The sequence below is a fragment of the Macaca fascicularis genome, chromosome 15 (assembly GCF_037993035.2).
Source record: "Macaca fascicularis isolate 582-1 chromosome 15, T2T-MFA8v1.1".
Classification (NCBI taxonomy): Eukaryota; Metazoa; Chordata; class Mammalia; order Primates; family Cercopithecidae; genus Macaca; species Macaca fascicularis.
In genome coordinates, this window is record NC_088389.1 from 5,270,743 (window position 1) to 5,285,443 (window position 14,701).

At 46.8% G+C, this 14,701-nt stretch overlaps 1 protein-coding gene across 2 annotated transcripts in view; it reads left to right on the forward strand.

The window, feature by feature from the left end:
• Positions 1 to 14,701, forward strand: part of BRD3 (bromodomain containing 3) — a 106,397-nt gene that overhangs the window by 30,036 nt on the left and 61,660 nt on the right. For both annotated transcript variants that reach the window (XM_074016057.1, XM_074016058.1), the window contains 2 exons: positions 4,863 to 4,927; positions 13,560 to 13,650. The gene's annotated coding sequence lies outside the window, so the exon portion shown is untranslated. The remainder of the gene's footprint in view (positions 1 to 4,862; positions 4,928 to 13,559; positions 13,651 to 14,701) is intronic.

The following is a 14,701-nucleotide window of genomic DNA, read 5'->3' on the forward strand; positions in this document are numbered from 1 at the left end:
TGACCGGCACTTAGGTTGGTTCCATATTTTGGCTCTTGTGACTAGTGCTGCACTAAACATGAGAGTACAGATATCCCTTTGATAAATTGATTTCCTTTCTTTTGGATATAGACCGAGCAGTGGGATTGCAGGATCATATGGTAGTTCATTTTTAGTTTTTTGAGGAACCTTTATGTAGTTTTCTATGGTGGCTGTGCAGGTTTACAAACCCCCCAAGAGTGTATGAGGGTTCCCCATTCTCTGCATCCTTGCCAGCATTTGTTCTTCCCTGTCTTTTTGGTAAAATCCATTTTAACTGGGGTAAGATGCTATCTCATTGTGGTTTTTATTTGCATTTCTCCCTTGATTAGTGATATTGAGCATTTTTTTTTTATGTGCCTGTTGGCCATTTGTTTGTCTTTTTTAGAGAAGTGTCTATTCAGATCTTTGCCCATTTTAAAATCGAATAATTTGTGTTTTTCTTCTATTGAGTTGTTTGAGCTCCTTATATATTCATATATTCTGGATAATAATCCCTTGTCTGATGGATAGTTTGCAAATGTTTTCTCCTAATCCATAGGTTGCCTCTTTACTTTTGTTATTTCCTTTGCTGTGTCAAGCTTTCTAGTTTGTCGTAATCCCATTTGTCTATATTAGCATTTGTTGCCTATGCTTTTGAGGTCTTACCCAAAAAATCTTTGCCCAGACTGACATCTGGAAGCATTTTCCAAATGTTTTCTTCAAGTAGTTTCCTAGTTTCTGGTCTTACATTTAAGTCTTTTTTTTTTTTTTTTTTTTTTTTTTGAGACGGAGTCTCGCTCTGTCGCCCAGGCTGGAGTGCAGTGGTGCAATCTCAGCTCACTGCAAGCTCTGCCTCCCGGGTTCACGCCATTCTCCTGCCTCAGCCTCCCCAGTAGCTGGGACTACAGGCGCCCGCCACCTTGCCTGGCTAATTTTTTTTGTATTTTTAGTAGTGATGGGATTTCACTATGTTGGCCAGGCTGGTGTGGAACTCTTGACCTCAAGTGATCCACCCACCTCGGCCTCCCAAAGTCCTGGGACTACAGGCGCCCACCACCATGCCCGGCTAATTTTTTTGTATTTTTAGCAGAAGCAGGGTTTCACTGTGTTCGCCAGGATGGTCTTGATCTCCTGACCTCATGATCCGCCTGCCTCAGCCTCCCAAAGTGCTGGGATTACAGGTGTGAGCCACTGCGCCTGGCCACATTTAATTATTTAATCTACTAGAGTTGATTTTTGTGTATGGTGAGAGATGGGATCTAGTTTCATTCTTTTGCATGTGGTTATCCAGTTTTCTCAGCTCCATTTATTGAAGAGATTGTCCTTTCCCCATTGTATGTTCTTGAGAACTTTGTTGAAAATGATTTGGCTGTAAACGTGTGGATTTATTTCTGGGTTCTCTGTTTTGTTCCATTGGTCTATGTACCTGTTTTTATGCCAATACTCTGTTATTTTGGTTACTATAGCTTTGTAGTATGTTTTATAATTTTTTTCTTGAGACAGGGTCTTGTTCTCTCACTGAGGCTGGAGCGCAGTGGTGCAATCTCAGCTCACAGCAACCTCCACCTCCCAGGTTCAAGCAATTCTCCTGCCTCAGTCTCCCTAGTAGTAGCTGGGATTACAGGTGCACACCAACACGCCTGGCTAATTTTTTGGTATTTTTGCTACAGACGGGTTTTCACCATGTTGGCCAGGTTGGTCTCAAACTCCTGACCTCAGGTGATCCAGCCACCTCAGCCTCCCAAATTGCTGGGATTACAGGCATGAGCCACAGTGCCTGGCCACTTTGTAGTATGTTTTGAAGCCAGGTAGTATATGCTTTTTAAAAAATTTTTTTTTTTGATGCCGGGCGTGGTGGCTCAAGCCTGTAATCCCAGCACTTTGAGAGGCTGAGACGGGCGGATCACGAGGTCACAAGATCAAGACCATCCTGGCTAACACGGTGAAACCCCGTCTCTACTAAAAAATACAAAAAACTAGCCGGGCGTGGTGGCAGGCGCCTGTAGTTCCAGCTACTCAGGAGGCTGAGGCAGGAGAATGGCGTGAACCTGGGAGGCGGAGCTTGCAGTGAACTGAGATCCGGCCACTGCACTCCAGCCTGGGTGACAGAGCGAGACTCCGTCTCAAAAAAAAAAAAAAAAAAAAAAAAAAATTTTTTTTTGAGACGAAGTCTTGCTCTGTCACGCAGGCTGGAGTGCAATAGCACCGTCTTGGCTCACTGCAACATCCGCCTCCTGGATTCAAGCAATTCTCATGCCTCAACATCCTAAGTAGCCGGGATTACAGGCTCGCGTCACCACACCCAGCTAATTTTTGTATTTTTACTAGAGACGGGGTTTCTACTGTTGGCCAGGCTGATCTCGAACTCCTGACCTCAGGTATTCCACCTGCCTTGGTCTCCTAAAGTGCTGGGATTACAGGTATGAGCCACCATGCCCGGCCCAGCTTTGTTCTCCCTTTGCTCAGGATTGCTTTGGCTATTCAAGGTCTTCTATGGTTTCATATGAATTTTAGGATTGTTTTTTCTATTTCTGGGAAGAATGTCATTGGTATTTTGAAGGATTTCATTAAATCTGTACATTGCTTTGAGTAGAATTGTCATTTTAACAACATTAATTCTTCCAATCAATGAGCATGAGATATCTTCCCATTTTTGTGTGTGTCTTTGTCAATTTATTTCATCAGCATTTTATAGTTTCCTTGTAGAGATCTTTCACTTCTTTGGTTTAATTTTCTTCAAGGTATTATATGTTCTTTGCAGCTGGTATAAATGAGATTGCTTTCTTGATTTCTTTTTCAGATTGTTGCTGTTGATATATACATAAATGCTACCTGGGTTTTGTATGTTATTTTTATACCCTGCAACTTTACTGAATTGATTTCTCAGTGCTAACAGTTTTTTTGGTGGAGTCTTTAGGTTCTTCTAAGTATAAGATCATGTGATCTGTAAATAAGGCTAATTTGATTTCTTCCTTTCCAATTCGGATGCCTTTTATTTCTTTCTCTTGCCTCCTTGCTTTGGCCAGGACTTCCAGTTTTATGTTGTATAGTGATGAGATTATGCTGGGCGCGGTGGCTCACGCCTGTAATCCATGCACTTTGGGAGGCCGAGGTGGGTGGTTCATGAGGTCAAAAGATCAAGACCATCCTGGCCAACATGGTGAATTTCCTGTCTCTACTAAAAATACAAAAAAGTTAGCTGGGCGTGGTGATGGGCACCTGTAGTCCCAGCTACTCAGGAGGCTGAGGCAGGAGAATCACTTGAACCCGGCAGGTAGAGGTTGCAGTGAGCCAAGATTGCACCATTGTACTCCAGCCTGGGTGACAGAGTGAGACTCCATCTAAAAAAAAAAAAAAAGTGATGAAAGTGGGCTCCTTGTCTTTTTCCAGATCTTAGAGAAAAGGCTTTAAATTTCAGTATGGTGTTAGCTGTGGGTGCTCGTTCATGTTGAACAAGGGAGGGGAGTATACCTCAAGTTGGCTTAAGAAAGATACATGTAAAAATGGGCTGTAGACTTAATGAACATCCCAATAAATGCCTGCATGTGTCAATCAATGTTGGATGGATGGTGAATGGATGATACACGCATGGATAGATAAATGGATGAATCACTATTCATCCATGCTGGTTGGATGGATGGATGGATGGTGATGGATGGATGGATGGATGGTGGATGGATGGTGGTGGGTGGGTGGGTGGGTGGATGGATGGATGGATGGATGGATGGTGGTGGATGGATGGATGGATGGATGGTGATGGATGGATGGATGGATGGATGCTGGATGGATGGATGGCTGATGAATGGTGGATGGTGGCTGGCTGACGGGATGGATGGATGCTGGATAGATGGATAGATGCTGGATGGATGGATGGATGCTGGATGGATGGATGGATGGTGGTAGGTGGATGGATGGATGGATGATGGATGGATGGATGGATGGATGGTGGTGGGTGGATGGATGGATGGATGATGGATGGATGGATGGATGGATGGATGGATGGATGGTGGATGGATGGATGGTGGATAGATGGATAGATGGATGCTGGAAGGATGGATGGATGGTGGTGGATGGATGGTTGATGGATGCTGGCTGGATGGATGGATGCTGGATGGAAGGACGCTGGATGGATGGATGGATGGTAGTGGATGGATTCTGGATGGATGGATGGATGGATGAATGGACAGATGGATGGATGAATGGACAGATGGATGGATGGATGGATGGATGCTGTATGGATGGTAGATGAATGGATGCTGGATGGATGGATGGATGGTGGATGGATGGATTAACAGGACATTAGGTGGCCAAAATGCAGTCTGGGTGAGACTGATCCCAGATTCAATGCTGACTGTAATATAGATAGACACTGAGGTGATATTTTACCCACATGACCTTGTTTAATCTTCCAACAAGGTATCATCACCATTTGAAAGAAGAGGAAACTAAGGGACAGAGAGATATGGTGCTGAACTGGGATCCAAGTCCAACCCCTCTGGTGTGGACTCAAGATATCTCCATTGGCCGGGTGCGGGAGCTCACACCTGTAATCCCAGCACTTTGGGAGGCTGAGGCAGGCAGATCACGAGGTCAGGAGATCGCGACCATCCTTGGTTCACCATGGCTAACATGGTGAAACCCCGTCTCTACTAAAAATACAAAAAAATTAGCCAGGCATGGTGGTGGGCACCTGTAGTCCCATCTACTTGGGAGGCTGAGGCAGGAGAATGGCATGAACCTGGGAGGTGGAGCCTGCAGCAAGCTGAGATTGGGCCAGTGCACTCCAGCCTGGGCGACAAAGCGAGACTCCATCTCAAAAAAAAAAAAAAAAAAAAATGTCTTCATTGCTCTCTTCCACTCAGCTGCTGCCTAACGGGGCCGGAGGAAGCTGTGAAAAGATGACCAACGTCAGAACATCCTGCTGATGGTAAGGGGTTTTCCTGTCTCAGAGAATTGTTGGTTCTAGCACATTCCAAAATCTCTCCAAGATGAAGATCTAGGCCGTGGTATATTCATGCATCCAACAAGCACTTGTCAAGGGCTTGCTTTGTACCATGCCCTGTGCCAAGTGGCAGAGATAAACTGTGAGCAGTGGGACCAACTCCTTCTTTGCCCTCATGCAGTGAACAGCCCCACAGGTGACAGCAGGTCTAGGATCACCCTCTCTCCACCCCGGGTACACCCTGTCAAAAGCGGAAGGGGCAGAGCCAGTGACTTGTTGCTTACCAGATGCTTGGCCCCGTGCTCAGCCCTTTGGTCCTAAAGATTCTGTAAGTAACAACGAATACCAGAGGTAGGCAACTGGGAAGAAAAGAAACCTAGAGGGAACGGAGTCCAGGGACCAAGGGATATGAGCCTTGGCTACAACTCCAGGACAGGAGGAAGAAAATGCACCCTCTTCAACTCAACCCGTCCCTCTGTGCGTTTGTGGTATGCGCTAACGCTGTCTGCACACATGCAGCTACCAACTGAGCCAGACTGTTGGGGTTCCCATAGGTCCTGAGGCCCGCCCACAGCCCTCTTTGCCTCCATTTCCCCAGTGATCAATGAAGAAGTGCATACATTCCTCTCTTTCCCCTCCTTTCCCCATCTCCTTGGCTCAGTGAAGAGGGAGGCAGCGTTCCTAATGCCTGAGGCTCCGCCATCCTCCATTCAGAGTGTCGGCTTCTTACCCAACACCAATCCCAGGCTCCCTGTGCGCCTTTCCTCCCCAGGCACCGAGGCCTGGCTACCTGCCCACCTTGCACACATCACCAGCCTCCCTTGCGCATGGCTTTGCTGACCAGTCCCTGCTGCCTGCTCAGGCACTAGAGATTGGTGGTGCCTGCAGGCCGACAGCTGCTGGGCAGGCAGGGAGGCTGGTACGTCTGTCTGCCAGCTTTGCCATCCTGTACCTGGGCAATTTCCTATGCCAGACTGGTGTGCAGGGTCCCTCCACCTCAGTGTCCAGAGACATCACCAGGCCGGAGCACACCCACCGTGCACCTACTGTGTACCAGAGCCCGGGATGCCCCCACACCAGGTCTACTCCCGCTTCATCTTTAAGTCAAACCGCAAGGCAGGCTCTACTGACTGCCCTGCTCTAAACACGAGCCAGGGTCAAATTTGGGATGAAGTGTGTAGAAAGTAAAAGTTCCTCTTCAAAGTTTCCCTTCTTGTTAAAAATAAATCATAAGTGTTAGAAATAATAGTTTCTTTTAAAGACTAGATTTATGCTAGACGTGCTCACAGGCACGTAGTACATTCTATGTCCTTGTACTTTAACCAAAATATGAGTGCTGGACGTGCTCACAGGCATGTCCCAGCTCACAGCCTATACCCCTTCCTTTTTGGAAATGTTATTACTTTTCTAGGTCCTTTCATAAACAACTTCCTCTTTTCCTTTATCCTTCCATTACTTTTACCTGTTTGGAAAAGTTTTAAACTGTTAGCCAATCGGGTTTTAGTTTAGATTGTAAGGTCTGGTTCCAGCCAATGGAGACAGGACATAGTAGCAGGGACAAACTGCCTAAGGAATAAAAATTGCTTCCCTCCTTTGTTCGGATGTGCTCTCACCACTGTTCCATCTGTGATGAGCACCCTTTCGGCAGAAAGTACAAAAGGCCTTGCTGAGAGCATTACATTTATGTTCAAGGGCTATTTCTTCGTGGCACCGGGGAGCAAGCATTTACATATAACAGTGTGTCTAGGAGCAGGGACGGCCTTGCTGTGAACTCCTGGTCAGTGCTGGTCCCTGCATCTGGGATGTTGTCCTCTCTGATTTCCAGTCTGGAGCGCTGGACCCTGCCAGGGGGAGAGCATCTTAGCCGAGGGCCCTGGGCTCTGGGGTCCTGAACACAGCCTCTGTTTCTCCATCCTCATGATGTGGAGATAGATGGCCTGGTCCCATTCTGGCCCCCGTGAAATGAGAGAAGGTTCTGGAAAGGTGCCTTGTCTAGCGCCACGCAGTCACTGGGAGGATTGCAGAAGCAGCTCGCTCCAAACATTTAGGGTAGAGCCCAGGTTTACCACTTCTGCCTGCCACAAAGGGCTCCAAGCTCTCCCCACTGGCCCCCTTGGTAGCCTCAGCAGGGTTCACGGCACACAGCTGCTGCTGTCATTATGAATTTAGGTCTCTCTGCACCACTTGAGTGCATGTTCTACAAGGGCAAGCGTCTCATTTGCCATGTTCTGCAGAATCCCCTAAGCCTGGTGGGGACAGAGCACGGGCTTGAGCTGTTGCTTGAAGATATGGTTGGAGGAAGGCTTTATGAACACCGACTATGTTCCCAGTGCTTTTACAGCAGTGGGTATGCAGCAGGTGCTTAACAAAAACTTGCCAGAAGACTAAGTGAATCAGCTGGGGAATTGGACTGATATCTTTTTTTTTTTTTTTTTTTAGACAGAGTGTCACTCTGCCTCCCGGGCTGGAGTGTGGAGCGCAGTGGCACAATCTTGGCTCACTGGAACCTCCATCTCCTGGGTTCAAGCAATTCTTGTGCCTCAGCCTTCTGAGTACCTGGGATTATAAGCATGTGCTCCAACACCTGGCTAGTTCTTTGTATTTTTAGTAGAGACAGGGTTTTGCCATGTTGGCCAGGCTGGTCTCGAACTCCTGGCCTCAAGTGATCCGTCCGCCTCTACCTCCCAAAGTGCTGGGATTATAGGTGTAAGCCATCGCGCCCGGTTGGAGTGACATCTTTTGTTGCAAGCCTGGAGCATTAAGTAATGACAGAAAGTAGGGAATTGCTCAAGAAACAAAAGGACGGGTTAGGTCAGAGGGACACGGGGCCAACCTGGAAAAAGCACCCAGTGGCCGAAGCTGGGATGATTAGAACAACAAAATAAATAGCGTAGCATGGGATTATGACCTAAAGTATGACATAAATATACATCAATTCATAGTGATTGAATAAATGGTGGAGAGACAGATCTTGCTTAGAGAAGAACAGAAGAATCCCAAGTGACATGTAGTCCTGTCCCCCTCCAGGAGGTGGAGCTAAAACCTTTGCCCCATGAGAGTGCAATGTACTTAGTGCCTCTCTTCTCTCTCCCAAATAACAGAGTATGGAGTGGGGAACAGCAAGTCACAGTGCAGGTGCCTGGCGGGTGTGACCCCAGGCAATGAGGTCTCGTGGGCTGCATGGGTCCCTGCTGTGATGAACGTGAGCAGAGGGCATTTGGCTTCACGGTCTTCTCTCTAGACTGATCAGGAGCAAACCTCAGACAGCCCCAGGTGGCGGGGGGCATTCTGCAGAATACCTCACCAGCGCTTCTCAAACCTGTCTCGGTCATAAACAGCAAGAAAAGGCTGATACACTGTCAGAGATGGGAGGGAACTTATACCTCAGTGCAAAGCAGTGCCCTAGGTTGGATTCTGAACAGAAAAAGGGCAGTGGCAGGCAGACTGGTGAAATCCAAATGTAACCTGAGTTTGATTAATAGCAATGTACCAGCCGGGTGTGGTGCTGCACTCCTGTAATCCCAGTACTTTTGAGAGGCTGAGGCAGGAGGATCGCTTGGGGCCAGGAGTTCAAGGCTGCAGTGAGCTTTGATTGCACCACTGCACGCCAGCCTGGGTGACGGAGGGAGACCCTGTCTAGAAAAAAAAAATAGCAATATATCCATGTCAGTTTCTTTTTTTATTATTAAATATATGCTATTTAATATATACCTAATGTACTTTTTAAGGAATACTTTGGGAGTTTTTTTGAGACAGAGTTTTGCTCTTGTCACCCAGGCTGGAGCGCAATGGCATGATCTCAGCTCACTGTAACCTCTGCCTCCCACGTTCAAGTGATTCTCCTGCCTCAGCCTCCCAAGTAGCTGGGATTATAGGTGTATGCCACCATACCCAACTAATTTTGTATTTTTAGTAGAGATGGGGTTTTGCCATGTTGACCAGGCTGGTCTCAAACTCTTGACCTCAAGTGATCCACCTGACATGTCCTCCCAAAGTGCTGGGATTACAGGCATGAGCCCCCGCACCCGGCCATAATTAATACTTAAATATAGACTGTTTAAAGGGCAGACTGGGCACAGTGACTTACATTTGTAATCCTAGAGCTTTGGGGAGCTGACACAGGAGGATTGCTTGAGCCCAGGAGTTTGGGGCTGCAGTGAGCTATAATCACACCACTGCACTCCAGTCTGGGTAACAAGTGCGACCCTGTTTGTAATCACAATAATAATGTGCAGAATGTAACGTGAAATGGTTATGACAGTCAAACAAATGAGCACATCCATCATCTCACAGAGTTGCCCCTCTGTGTGCGTGTTGAGAGCCCCTAAAATCTGCTCTCAGTAAATTTGCAGTTAAAATACAGTATTATTGATGCCTATAGTCTTCACGCTGGACTTTAGATCTTTTTTTTTTTTTTTTTTTTTGAGACGGAGTCTCGCTCTGTCGCCCAGGCTGGAGTGCAGTGGCCACATCTCAGCTCACTGCAAGCTCCGCCTCCCGGGTCTACGCCATTCTCCTGCCTCAGCCTCCCGAGTAGCTGGGACTACAGGCGCCCGCCACCTCACCCGGCTGACTTTAGATCTTTAGACTTATTCATCCTACGTAACTTTAACTTTGTACCCTTTGGCCTCCATCTCAATCTCCCCCACCCGCAAACCCCTGTAACCACTGTTCTACTGTTTCTATGTTTTGACACTTTTTTTTTTTTTTTTTTGAGACAGAGTCTTGTTCTGTCACCCAGCCTGGAGTGCAGTGGCGCAGCCTAGGCTCACTGCAAGCTCCACCTCCCGCGTTCACTCCATTCTCCTGCCTCAGCCTCCGGAGTAACTGGGACTACAGGCGCCCGCCACCACGCCTGGCTAATTTTTTTTTTTTTTTGCATTTTTAGTGGAGACAGGGTTTCACCGTGTTAGCCAGGATGGTCTCAATCTCCTGACCTCGTGATCCGCCCGCCTCGGCCTCCCAAAGTGCTGGGATTACAGGCATGAACCACTGCGCCCGGCCATATTTAACACTTTAAAAAAATATTTTGGGCAGGCGCTGTGGCTCATTCCTGTAATCCCAGCACTTTGGGAGGCTGAGGCGGGTGGATCACTTGAGGTCAGGAGTTCGAGACCAGGCTGGTCAACATAGTAAAAACCCATCTCTAGTAAAATACAAAAATTACCCAGGCATGGTGGCGAGCACCTGTAATCCCAGCTACTCAGGAGGCTGAGGCAGGAGAATCACTTGAACCCGGGAGGGGAGGTGGAGGTTGCAGTTAACTGAGATACCACTACTGCACTGCACTCCAACCTGGGCAACAGAGTGAGACTCCATCCCTCCCCTCCCGCCAAAAAAATTTCATATATACATGAGATCACGCAGTACTTTTCCAAACATAGGTTTGGCTCACTTCACTTAGCATAATGTCTTCAGGTAGGTTCACCTACGTATCTATGTTGTCACAACAGGCAGAATCTCCTTTTTTTTTTTTTTTGAGTCAGAGTTTCACTCTTGTTGCCCAGTTTGGAGTGCAATGGCGTGATCTCAGCTCACTGCAACCTCTGCCTCCTGGATTCAAGCGATTCTTCTGCCTCAGCCTCCTGAATAGCTGAGATTACAGATGCCCGACACTGCTCCCAGCTAATTTTTTGTATATTTAGTGGAGACAGGGTTTTCTCATGTTGGCCAGGCTGGTCTCGAACTCCTGGCCTCTGGTGATCTGCCTGCCTTGGCCTCCCAAAGTACTGGGATTACAGGTGTGAGCCACCGTGTCCAGCCAGAATCTCCTTTATAAAGCTGGAAATATTCCATTGTATGTATAGACCACAATTTCCTTATCTAGACCTCTGTCAGTGGACACTTAGGTGGATTCCATGCCTTGGCTATTGTGAATAGTGCTGCAGTGAACATGGGAGTGCAGGTATCTCTATGAAGTGCTTATATTTCATCTCCTTTGGCTATATTCCCAGAAGAGAGATTGCTGGATCATATGGTGGTTCTACCTTTGGTTTTTTGAAGGACCTTCATACTGTTTTCCATAATGACGGTACCAATTTACATACCCATCAACAGTGTACAAGTGTACCTTTCACCACACCCTTGCTCATATTTATCTCTTGTCTTTTGATAACAGCCATCCTAACATGTGCGAAGTGATATCTCATTGTGGTTTTAATTTGCTGCCATGGTCAGTTCGGACTGCTATTACAAAATATCTTAGACTGGGTACTTTATAAGCAACAGAAAGTTAGTGCTTACAGTTCTGGAGGCTGGGCAGTCCAAGATCAAGGCACCAGCTAACTCAGGATCTGCAAAGGGTCCATTCCTCAGATGGCACCTTCTATGTGCTCTCATGTGGTGAAAGGGGTGAACAAGCTCTCTCAGGCCTCTCTTACAAGGGCATTAATCCCCTTTAAGAGGGCAGAGTCCTTATGATCTGATCACCCCCAAAGGCCCTACTTTTTGGGGGCAAGTGGTTTGGAGTCTCTCTTTGTCACCCAGGCTGGAGTGCAATGGCGCTATCTTGGCTCACTGCAACCTCCACTTCCCAGGTTTCCACAATTCCCCTGCCTCAGCCTCACGAGCAGCTGGGATTACAGGTGCGCACCACCACGCCTGGCTAATTTTTGTATTTTTAGGTAAGATGGGATTTCACCATGTTGGCCAGGCTGGTCTCAAACTCCTGACCTCGAGATCCGCCCACCTTGGCCTCCCAAAGTGCTGGGACTACAGGCGTGAGCCACCGTGCCCAGCTGGCCCTACTTCTTAATGCCATTGTCTTGGGGATTGGGTTTCAACCTAGGAATTCTGGGGAAACACAAATATTCAGTCCCTGGCATTTGCATTTCTGTTGTCATTGGTGATGTTGGGCACCTTTTCATAGACTGGTTGGCCATTGTGTGTGCGTGTACACTTTTAGTTTTATTGTAACAAAGCAACTTGTACACTTTTTCCTTTTTAATTTAGATATTGGGTCTCACTTTGTCACCAAGGCTGGAGTGCAGCAGCATGATCATGGCTCGCTGCAGCCTTGAGCTCCTGGGCTCAAGCGATCCTCCCAACCTCAGCCTCCTGAGTAGCTGGGACTACAGGCTCATACCATCATACCTGGTTAGTTTTTTACATTTATTTTTTTGCAGAGATGGGGTCTCACTATGTTGCCCAGGCTGGTCTTAAACTCCTAGACTCAAGCAATCTTCCTGCCTTGGATTCCCAAAGTGCTGGGATAACAGGTGTGAACCACCACTCCCAGCCTTTAAAATAATGTTTTTAGAGGTAAGGCCTTGCTATATTGCCCAAACCGATCTTGAATTCCTGGCCCCCTCAGCCTCCTAAGTAACTGGGATTACATGTGTACACCACTGCACATTTAAAACTGAGCATCAGCCGGGCGCGGTGGCTCATGCCTGTAATCCCAGCACTTTGGGGAGGCCGAGGTGGGCAGATCACAAGATCAGGAGATCAAGACCATCCTGGCCAAGACGGTGAAACCCCGTCTCTACTAAAAACACACAAAAAATTTAGCCAGGCATGGTGGCGGGCACCTGTAGTCCCAGCTACTCGGGAGGCTGAGGCAGGAGAATGGCATGAACCCAGAAGGTGGAGCTTGCCGTGAACCAAGATTGTGCCACTGCACTCCAGCCTGGGTGACAGTGCGAGACTCTGTCTCAAAAAAAAAAAAAAAAACAAAACAAACAAACAAACAAACAAAACTGAGCATCACTTGTCCTTTCCAGTGAAACAGAAGGAAAATTTTTAAATAAACCGGAACAAAATTACTATAGAAAATGTCAATTCCAGATAAGATCTTACAGTTTCTGCTGATTCTCCCGTTGATTGGCAGGGCTCAAGTAATCATTAGGAGAGAATTCATTTTGAAAGTGTCATCTTAAGCTGCAAGGATGTCTGTTAAATGTCACAATTAAACACCCATTGGCAATTTTTGTCTTCTTTGAAAAATGTCTATGCAGGTTCTTTGCCCGTTTTTAATTGGGTTATTTGTGGGATGTTTTTGCTATTGAGTTATATGAGTTCCTTATGTATTTTGGATAATTAATCCCTTATCAGATGCATGGTTTGCCTTTTCATTTTGTCAGTTATTACCTTTGCTGTGAGAAGCTTTTTGGTTTTATGTAGTCCCATTTGTTTATTTTATGCTTTTGTTGCCTGAGCTTTTGGTGTGTTGGTGTGATATCTAAAAAGTCATTGCCAAAGCCAATGACAAGGAGCCTTCCCCCTGTTTTCTTCTAGGAGTTTTATGGTTTCAGGTCTTACATTTAGGTCTTTAATTCACTTTGAGTTGATGTTTTGTATGGTGTAAGATAAGGGCTTAATTGCATTCTCTTGCACATGGATATCCAGTCTTCTCAACATCATTTATTGAAGAGACTGTACTTTCCCCATTGTGTCCTTCATATGGCTTGGCTCTGGTCCTCACCCAAATCCCATGTTGAATGGTAATCCCCATTGTTGGAGGTGGGGGCTGGCGGGAGGTGATCAGATCATGGGGGAGTGTTTCTAATGGTTTAGCACCGTCCCCCCAGTGCTGTCTTGTGATAGAGTTCTCACGAGATCTGGTTGTTTGAAAGTGTGTAGCACCTCTCCCTTCACTCTCTCTTCCTCCTCCTGCCAGGTAGACGTGACTGCTTCTCCTTCACCTCAGCCATGATTGTAAGTTTCCTGAGGTATTCCCAGAAGCAGAAGCCTGTACAGCCTGCAGAACCGTGAGCCGATTACACCTGTTTAGAAATTACCCTGTCTCAGGTTCTTGCACATGATAGCAGAGTGAGAACAGACTAATACAGTTCTCTTGGCACCCTTATTGAAAATTAGTTGACTGTATCTGCTTGGGTTTATTTCTGGGCTGACTTTCCACTGGTCTATGTGTCTGGACCATCCTACTTTGATCACTATAGCTTTAGTATACAATATATAGTAAGTACACTATAGTGTATGTAGTATGTATGGTATATAGTAAATAATAGTATATAGTAAATACACTATAGTGTTTATACAGTATAGTATATATATACTCTATATATTCTCTCTCTCTCTCTCTCTCTCTCTCTCTCTATATATATATATATATATATATTTTTTTTTTTTTTTTAGATAGGGCCACTCTGTTACCCAGGCTGGAGGGCTATGGCACAATTATGACTCGCTGCAGCCTCTGCCTCCCATGCTAAAGCAATCCTCCCGCCTCAGCCTCTCAAGTAGCAGAGACTACAGGCATGTGTCACCACACCTGGCTAATTTTTTTTTTTTTTTTTTTTTTTTTTGAGACGGAGTCTCGCTGTGTCTCCCAGGCTGGAGTGCAGTGGCGTGATCTCGGCTCACTGCAAGCTCCGCCTCCCGGGTTCACGCCATTCTCCCGCCTCAGCCTCCCAAGTAGCTGAGACTACAGGCGCCCGCCACCACGCCCGGCTAGTTTTTTGTATTTTTAGTAGAGACGGGGTTTCACCATGTTAGCCAGGATAGTCTCAATCTCCTGACCTCGTGATCCACCCGCCTCGTCCTCCCAAAGTGCTGGGATTACAGGCTTGAGCCACCGCGCCCGGCCCACACCTGGCTAATTTTTGTATTTTTTGTAGAGATGGGTTTTCACCATGTTGCCCAGGCTGGTCTTGAGCTCCTGGGCTCAAGGGATCCAGCCGCCTTGGCCCCCGAAAGTGCTGGGATTACAGGCATGAGCCAGCACACCCAGCCTCAACATCCTTTCTTGATAAAAACTTTCAACAGTTTAGATATACAAGGAAATTCCCTCAATATAAT